Source organism: Odontomachus brunneus, unplaced genomic scaffold, assembly GCF_010583005.1.
Source record: "Odontomachus brunneus isolate Ranch 3 - 2012 unplaced genomic scaffold, Obru_v1 Obru_scaffold_157, whole genome shotgun sequence".
NCBI classification, from domain to species: Eukaryota; Metazoa; Arthropoda; class Insecta; order Hymenoptera; family Formicidae; genus Odontomachus; species Odontomachus brunneus.
The window spans coordinates 167,043-176,645 of NW_022639607.1; the positions used below are offsets into that span (position 1 = coordinate 167,043).

General features: G+C 45.3%; 2 protein-coding genes across 7 annotated transcripts in view; one reads left to right on the top strand and one right to left on the bottom strand.

Moving 5' to 3' along the window:
• The window catches only part of LOC116850826 (receptor-type tyrosine-protein phosphatase kappa), a 100,505-nt gene that overhangs the window by 58,123 nt on the left and 32,779 nt on the right, over positions 1 to 9,603 (top strand). The gene's annotated exons all lie outside the window — the stretch shown is intronic.
• The window catches only part of LOC116850827, a 100,291-nt gene that overhangs the window by 47,194 nt on the left and 43,494 nt on the right, over positions 1 to 9,603 (bottom strand). Inside the window, exon 1 of one of the 3 annotated variants that reach the window (XR_004379449.1) lies at positions 3,135 to 3,272. The exons of the other annotated variants lie outside the window; for them this stretch is intronic. The gene's annotated coding sequence lies outside the window, so the exon portion shown is untranslated. Of the gene's footprint in view, positions 1 to 3,134; positions 3,273 to 9,603 lie in introns of those variants that run through there. 3 annotated transcript variants of the gene reach the window in all.

Below are 9,603 nucleotides of genomic sequence, written 5' to 3' on the forward strand. Positions count from 1 at the left end.
TTTTTCTTCTCTCTCTTTCTCTCTCTCTCTCTCTCTCTCTCTCTCTCTCTCTCTCTCTCTCTCTGTGGCCTCCTTCTCTTCTTTCTTATTTTACGACACAGAATATTTGATGCCATATTTGCGACGACACCGTTTTCGCACCCGTTTTTCCGCCACATAGCTCGCGCGTTATCGGAGTCGTTGCGGAGACGCAACGACGAAAAGAGAACGGGTGCATACGGTAGTCGTTCTACCTCGGCGCACGTACATACATGAGAACGAGGTACAGGAGAACGCAGGGGATCCCCTGCGGGATCAAATTTGGTCGCGACTTTAGCCGGTCGAGCGCTGAATTAATTACAAGCCGTCCCGCATCCTTTCCAAGCCGGTTAATTGCACCGGGCGCGAGTGAGCGAGCGAACGCGCACGTGTGCGTAAACTCATTTGGCGTGGGTAAATTTTCACTCCCCGACGCAGCTCGTTAGGAACTATCCTCTCCTTGCGCAAGGATATAATTATCTTTCCATCCTAGAGATTATGTCGCGTTAATATTAATTCACCCCGTCCCAAAATCACCCCCGCGTAATCTGTCGGGCGAGCGGGCGTGTTGTTTACGCAATTATCCCTACATTCGAGTATTTTTCCATGGAGATTCTTTCCCCGGTCGCGGCTAAACTGTCTCTAAAGAGGCGCTTACTGCTAATTTAGATATACTTCATCGCGAGTTATTACCTCTGCCCCGCTCTCTTTCTCGCTGCCTCACTCTCTCAAAGTGAATCAGCAAAAATATTTCTCGTTGAATCAAAATGAAGGGGCATTTCATCGGTAATTAGTGAGTATTCGCTGATTTAAAGTGGAAAATACGTCCACTTCACTGCTTCGTCATGTGTCTCACTGATTTCGGCCAGCGAAAGAATTTCACTGCAAAATCTGTGGTACACAAATTTGCTATATGCTGCACAAAACACAAGATGTGTTATTCGCGCTGAGTCTCTTTTTACATCTTTTAAGTTACATCATTAAACATGTTTAAACGTATTAAATTATAATTTACACATCTAAAAAAAGATATATTAAATAACGTGATTTAAAACTGCGAGAAAACGTGTGAAAACAGCTTTAGCCAAATTGCACGCGTAAAAATTGCACACTTAGATTTACGGTGTACGAGATCCAGCTTTCCGCGTTCGCGGTGATGGAATGAACGGCTTTCGTGCAATTTGCGTGCAATGGCACCGTCTGCGTATGCAAACTGCATCAATAAGAGCAACAATCGCTATTACTAACTGATCCTTTCAGCGAGATTCCACTGATATTACAGTGTTATATATTATAAGCTGAATCGTCAGTTACAAGTGAAGCATTTCAGTGAAGAATACACTGATTGTACTTTAGAGAGCACATTGTCACGAGCGTTCTCGGGATGCCACGAGAAGTCAAATTGAATCCCCGTGACTATCATGCGAAATCTGACTGAGTATCCGGCAGATATCCCCGTCGAAAGGTGAGCAAGGATATCCCTGAGCTTCAACGAGTAATAAAATTTGAATATATCCGGCATATAGCCCGGGATTCTCCGACTCGAGCGGTACATCTGGAATTCGAAGCGACATTCGAGGAATGCCTCTTGCGTTGTTTGTGTTGCGCGACTTGTGCCGGGGATCATAGTAACGGAAAGACGTACATTCCGAATCACTGTCGTATATACGTCTCGTTGAAAAAAAAACTCACCCTCACCCTCGTCTCTCCCTCTTGAATTCGTTTGGCGACGTAAACACGCGGGGAAAAATGTCCCGTGCTGTTTTCCCGATCCGAAAGTTGCTCGCGCGACAGCCTCGGTAAAGGGTTCGTCGCGAGAATCGCGTCATGTTCGTTGGACAGTTTTAATTTCAAAAATGCGACCCACCACGCTGCAACCGACCGGCGGGTTGCACTGTCATGAGACGAGAAGTGCCCGAAATGGTGACCGAGCTGCAAAACGAATCGTGAGAGTTTTAAAGCCGCGACTGAGAAGGCACTTTTCAAGATTAGACTTGTACACTCCGTGTCCGCTCGATTTTACATTTTATGCACGCGGCACTCGCAATGTACGGAGCGATGATACCGTTTGCAGGACCCGCATAATCACCTTTGTCAACCGCCCCCGTAATCACTACCGGAGTTGACTTTGCTGGTCAGACGGTATCGGGCAATCGCGCAAACAACACTAATTCGCGGACGTACCGCTTGTGTAGAGTTGCTCATCGTGCCCCGCGGGTCGTTACTCTTCGGTAAAATCGTGCGTTGCATCGTATGCATCGATGTGTATGTGTATGTGCGCAAAACAGAATTACGGCGATATGATGATGACTTTGCTGGGAGGTAAATGATTTTCAAATAGAGAATGGGGAGAGAGGAATTCATGGGAACTCAAGTCAAAATGTTGACTTCACTTTCGACTTAAATATTCAATTTAATGCCCACTTTGATACCCTTTGAAACTTACATCAACCCCTTTTGATTTCATTTAATCTACTAGCTTCGCCTCTTTAGGGTCTAAAAGTGACATTTTGTGAGTTCTCTGCTCAATTTAATGCCCACTTTGATACCCTTTGAAACTTACATCAACCTCTTTTGATTTCATTTAATCTACTAGCTTCGCCTCTTTAGGGTCTGGCATTTTGTGAGTTCTCTGCCATTTACAGGCGCTAAGTAGGACTTCAATTTCTACGTGTATTAAATATATACTAGTCCTTAGGATATACACATGTCAGGAAGTTTAGATTGAAACAGAAACTTATAGGAACCTGAGTCGAAATATCGATTCTACTTTCGACCTCAATATTCTACTTGATACTCTAAAGTCTACATCAATCCCTTTTGATTCCATTTGACCTACTAACTTTGCCAAAAAGTACTCTAAAACTTAAAAGTGGCATTTTTTGCGTTGTCTGTCACTTAGAGACACCAAGTAGGACTTTAGTTCCCATGTGTATTGAACATCCACTGATCCTTCGGAATATACATGTGTTAGAAATTTAGGTCGAAAGTAGGACTAAAGTTTCGGCTCGGAAACTTTTCTTTCTTTCAGAAACTGCATGAATCAGCCGATCGAGTATCGAGCTGAAAGCAATATCCGAAGGCTGACATTTCCATTTGATTATCGTATTACTCACTCAATTTTCAATCGCCCTCACTTGGTTGCCCTGTCTATTGTGGTCTACGACGTGCCGTTGTAATGACTCGCATCTCGGATAAAATATCGAGTAGACGAGTGGGGAAAGTTTCGCTCAGGGCGACGCGATTGCCCCGGTCTGGAAAGAAATCGATTTCAAGTTAATAATAAAGATCGCAGGGACGCAGAATGATCGGCGTAAATAAAAGGGGCGCTAATAAATATCTCAGGGACAAGCGTGTGGACGCGCTTGTCCATCCAAGCGTCCGGCGGTTTGCTGAACGCGAATGTTAGCCGACGGGACACGCCAAATCGGACACGTGTTCGCGCGAGAGGCCGCTCGATTACAAACGGCCGTTCAGCGAAAGGTTGGCGTGGATTAGCGGCCGGCGTTAATGCACGGATTTTCGGCACAATCACTCGCGCGCGCTTGCTCACGGCCATGTGTCAATCATCGTTTACTCTATGATGAACGATCCGATTTCACGGAGGGTATTGATTCGCCCCGTCGAAGATTCGCCCACTCGTTCCCGCCGTCGAGACCATTTAACTATCTGTCGCGGCGGGTAAACGCCGCGTACGCGCTCGCACATACACACATAATGCGCAATCAGCGAATACGAATCTAAACTGCGGCCTAATTTCGCCCGAAATTACCACGCTCGCGGCACCGCAAATATCTCGAAACGCGCTCGATCGATATCGGGACAAGTTCAGCGTGATTGCGCCGTTATTCGCTCATTCGAATTCCTTGGAAAATTACGCGCGGGCGGCGGTCCAATGAGTTTCGCGCACGATGAAATTACTTTATCCGAGTAATGTCCGTCCCCTCGCGAATTTTGAGCCGAGCTCTTACGGTGATTTACCGCGGCGACGATAACGTGCTTTGCCCCGAGTCCTGGGAAGGGTTAAGGGTTATCGACGACGGGTCGGCGATTTTTCTCCCCGAAACTGCCGTGAAACTCTCGATCGACGACCAGCGGTAATAAATTCGATCGCCTGTAGTCGAGGACTCGACCCGGAGAGACGAGATCAACCGAGGCCAGGAGAAGAAAGGGCGCCTGACTCTCCGAGAGACAGAGAGAGAGAGAGAGAGAGAGAGAGAGAGAGAGAGAGAGAGAGAGAGTCACGGTCGGCAATCAGTACTTCGGAAAATATACGTCGCCACCTCGCAGCACCGCGTACACCCCCGTCCGAGTGACCAGCCGCGCGTTTTCCTGTTCTGCCGAATGTAGGACATCGATTTCGGCCGTTTCCCCGGAACTACCGAGAGCCCTGCGAATCGTGGAGTAACTTTGTCGCTCGACAGGAGGAGATACGCCAAATTGTTCAACGAAATTCGGCTGAGCCGAGAGAGAAGATCTCGACCGCTTGCGTGTAAATACGGGCAGAATGTGGGATTCGGTACATTCCGTGGTTACACCGCGTCCATATTATTGCAACCTGTTATGCGAGAAGGTATCCGTCCCATTCCGCACGCGAATTCTTCCAGCGCGAACAAACACGTGCGATGAGAGTCGAAACTCGCGGTTAAATGTACGCCGTGATGATCATGCAGCAGTAAATACCGCACTAAATTTTACAAGTTTCGCTCCAAGTCCAACCTTCGGACCCTCTTCGAGTAATGAGATGTAAATAATGAAGGTGAGCGAGGTAATTCCGAGGATTTCGCGTTGTATTCAACGAAATCCCGCGGGATCTCGCAGTAACTGCGACCTTTTCAAGTGCTTTCCCCTCCATTCTCTCTTTTTAATAATAATTATCTATTTATTCTTTACTTCTCATTGATTATTTTACTTTTTATTCTCACAATTCGGCATGTAATTCATAATCATGTCTGAAATCCTCAAATTACTCGATCTCTATATGCTACTTGCTTCGATCTTTTAAAAGAAGGTCCTAGTTTTGATAGCCAAAAAAATAGGAAGTACTTACAAATTTCTTTCAAGGAAATAAGATATCAAACACGATTAAATTGTCCATAAATTTTGCTTACCAAATTATGCCCGTGGATTAATCAATAAATAAACAAATATATTCACGCATTAGAATCGAGATTCTTCCAACAGTCGCGGGAAAAATTTGGCGAGAATCTGGACCGCAAATCTCGCACTGGTGCGCGAACTCGACACGCGCACTTGCGAAAAGCTCGCGCTGCGAAATGCAAGAGGACGTCGCCTGTGCGGAAAGGTTAAGGATAATTTTGAATTATTGACGACTTGGCGTGTCTCTGTGCGACGTGTTCGCGAGAGCACGATGGTACGTGAAACGAGACTTTTATTCGCGCCGTTATGCGTCTGCCTCTTCTTCTTCTATCGAAGATTCTGCCGGGGATCCTCTCGTTTCCTCGCGCGGCATCTCGGATCGCACAGACGAGATGTAGCGAGCCGACTGTACTTTATCGGGAACGTCCGCTGCGGAAATTTATAATGCACGACCGCGGCTACTTTGCACCCTACGTGCGCCGGTGAATTTATCGCGGCTCCTTTACCCGCGTATGCATATCGGTGTACGTAAGGTTCAGAGCTGGCGACGTGGTGGTGCGCGACGCGTGTAGATACATACACACGTATGGCGCATCGCCACGTTCGGCGAATTTAAGCGGCCAGACGACGATTTAAGGAACAAACGTGCCCCCCCCCCCTCTCCCCACGGTGCATTGGGTTTAAACGAGCCTGAGAATTTAAGGCCCACTCCCCAAGTCCCTTACCGTTCAGCGATATCGTGCTCAAGGATGACCAGATATAGATTCCCACGAGGGCCTTCCGAAATACCGCAAATGCGCTCCAGTGCACCCGAGGACCTCGGGATCCCGGCATCCAATGAGAGAGCTCTAGCCGAGAGAGAAGCGCATAACATTATTATATCAGGGCAACTGATTCCCCAGCCGCGGCGCATCAAATTTTCACGGGATTGGGACGTAATTAAAAATCTATAATACATGTTACTCCGATTCTCTCTCTCTCTCTCTCTCTCTCTCTCCCTCCTTCTCTCTCTCCCTCTCTCTCCTCTCTCTTTCTCCCGCGGTTAATCATGCGTCCGTTAATTTCTTCATTATTACACGTCGCACGCGGTATCTACATGATGAAGCCTCTGCCGGGGATTTAACGAGGGTGCCGCGATGCTACCCGAAGTTCTTTTTCCACCATTTTTCGTCCTTTCACGCGCTTGCAATGCATCGTATTATGGCGCTGCATGAGCGAGTTGCCTGAACGAGAGTAGGTCGGGGAGCGAATTTTCGTGTCTAATATCGCAGCTTCCGTCCCTGTGATTCGCAACAGTCGCGAGCAAAGTAGCCGCCACGTAAGAATAGTCGAGTTAACTCGCGTCGCGATGCGCGCTCCATATATTCCCCATCATACTCGTCGCGCCACATCACAATCACTTTCCATGTATACACACGACATTTCCACGTCGTGAACTTTGCGGGTCATTAATCACTGCCTACACGTACCATTAGCTAAACGATGCCCCCGAGCAGATATTAAGTTCCCCCGGGCAATAATAAGCGGCATTCTACCGCCGCTCCTTCGAATGTTTCGACATGCTGATTAGGTGCGAGCGGTGTCTTTTTCTCTCTGCTCTAATCGCGTCGTATAATTAAAATTTCTCAGATGCAACAATATCCGCGCCCGCAGGCGACGAGAAATCTACTGGACGAAAGATGAAAGGGCACGGCGGGAAGAAATTAATTCCTCTGTCACATCGAGAGCCGCGTCGTGCAATTAAAATTTCTCGGGCGCGACAATATTCTTCTATTTAATAATTTTTTTTATTTCTTCACTTGTAGCATCTATTTGTATTATCCGTCTTTACGTTGTACTAATAAAGTTTATTATTATTATTACATCGAGAAAAACGTTTAGTATTTGTAATTATAATCACTATAAATTATAGTCGAGAAAACTAATTTTTTTACTAAATTCTGCTATAATATTATTAGATTATAATTTTATATACATGTTACTACTACCGTTTTCGTGTCAGAACAGCCACAAAATACGGCTAGAGTCTAAAATAGATACAATCCTATAATTAGATCAACCATTTCTTTCCTCTCAGTGTATTATTGTTATTAATAATAGCGATACGGTGGGAGCCATCGCGAGAAATTTGCTAGTTGCCAGACGACACGACATGAGACGAGACGAAAGGAAAAGGGATAACACACCGGCGTAAAAATGAAATCACGTAGCTGCGCGGTGAATTTTTCTAACGGCAGCTCCGCGGGGGGTCATCAATCCGCCAAATCCCTCCGGGGAGCGATGCATCACGCTTCCGAAAAAAAAGGAAAGCTTACGGTCATTTATGCGATATTGTGCCCTGCCCAGCCCTTCGTATGCACGCCAAGTATGTAAGAGTGATAACACCTCGCCTCGACCTCCTTACGAATGAATGTGTGTTCTTATGACAGCCGAGGGCGAAACAGCCACATTCTCCTGAAATGGCCGATTAATATCTCAATATTTGTCATGGACAGGTTTAACCCCGTCGAGCGTTTCCTGGCCATCTTGTCCCTGTCGCCGAAAGCGAAGGATTCCGTCGGAGTATAAATGAACCGGCGAAGTAGAATAGAATAGAAGTGATCTCCTTTCAAGTCGCACACAGTGGAGCCCTTTCTTTCCGCTCGCGTGCCTGCCGATTCTCTCTCTTTCTCTTGCCGCGAAAGAAGTAAATTGAGATTCGCGATTCGGCTTCGAGTCGGTGGTCCGCCGTCTTTTCGTCTGGGATTCCTTTACCGTAATTCGTCGTTTCTTAACGACAAAACGACGGAAAATATCCGCCGCCGTCGACGTTATCGCTTTTCACCGACCGACTGAATCCACCAACTTCGCCGGTTTGTTTTCTCCCGATCGACTCGATTTAGACTCCACCAGTCTCAACTACGTTATCTTCATGCTCGCGTAACGTTAATGCATTAGCCCCCCGACGTTTGTTAACTATCTTGTTGCCAAACTCCGTGGACTTTGTTAGCTTTCGTCCTTTATATACCATTACAATTTCAAAGTATGCGTTCCACGGATAGAGTTTAGGTCGAGAAAGATCGTGAGAGAGAGAGAAAGAAAGAGAAAGAGGGCGAGGAGAGAGATAATTAGCTTATACGAGTAAAATTAAGTACATAATTGATATTGCGTTGTGGTAATATGTTTATCATGAGTTTCCACTTGAGATTGTAATTGCGAAAAAGCCGAATGAAATACTTCAAAGTAAATTGTAAATTAGGAGAAGGAGCTACTTTCATCTCATGCGAAACGTGCATCTTGTTCCTTCGCCTTCGTTATTTCTTTTCGCGCAATATAATTTATCGCAGCACGCTGGATAAATTGGTCGCTTTACATTAAATAATTGAAATCAAAAACAAAAAATTTCTTTCTCTTCTGAACTATATTGATATTATGCTATGAATTATTATAGAAATAGTAAATTACACGATCTGTCGAGTGTAACAGACATTCAAATAATTACAGCAATTTTGCAGCAAAAAGTCAAACGTAACATTTTTTGACAAATGTGTAGTAATCTCGATCATAATTTCTGTACGGTCCAAAATTACAAGATTTTGTTGTAATTTTTATTACAATATTTTTTCCGCGATCTAACTGTGAACGGATTTATCGTAATTTGCAATTCCATTTATACGCGGATTATTTGCCATTCATCGTCAGCCATCATTTCCGCAGGAAGAGCGTGCGCTTCAGCTTATGCCGACGGTGGTTTCCCGCGAAACCAGATTCTCTCCCGGCGCGCGAGGGACAAAAGAAGGATTCTTTCGGTCGCGAAAAAACGAAAAGGAAAGAGAGGCACACCTTATATTAAAAGAAGTGGGTCGAGATGTCGCGGACTTTGCCACATCTTTTCCGAGACCGTTCGTTTCCGGACGACGGACTTCTCTCCTCGAAATCCCGCTTGAAATTTTCACGAGCCCGTTACCGCGTTACGTTCCACTTAACTCGTCGTTAAAGCGCGCGTTAGAATAGCGACACGTGTACAGGATGTTGCATCAACATATAGCATGACAGGTAAAATGATTCGCGATATTTTTCACACTTCTTTTAACAACAGAATGAGCGTAATCCGCTTTGCGGACGAGTACATCACCAAATTCAAACTGAGTCTATGTCCGCGTTGAGAGACAAAATAGTTGATCTAACTAAACTGTAGTTATTTTTTAGCTCAACCATATTTTTTTGTAATAAAATGATAATAGTAATATGTGGACGAGAGTACGCTAAAGCTTATAACTAACATTATAATAGAATTTAATGAAAAAATTTTCTTATGTCTGTCAACGAGATTTTTTCTCTTCTTTCCCTGATATTAAAAATGCGATTATCTGAACATTGCAACTTCTCCTTTCGCACGCGGATGTCGCCAATTCTCTCTCCCTTTCTTTCTCTCTCTCTCTCTCTCTCTCTCTCTCTCTCTCTCTCTCTCTCTCTCTCTCTCGTGGTGGGCCCCAGTTAGAGCTA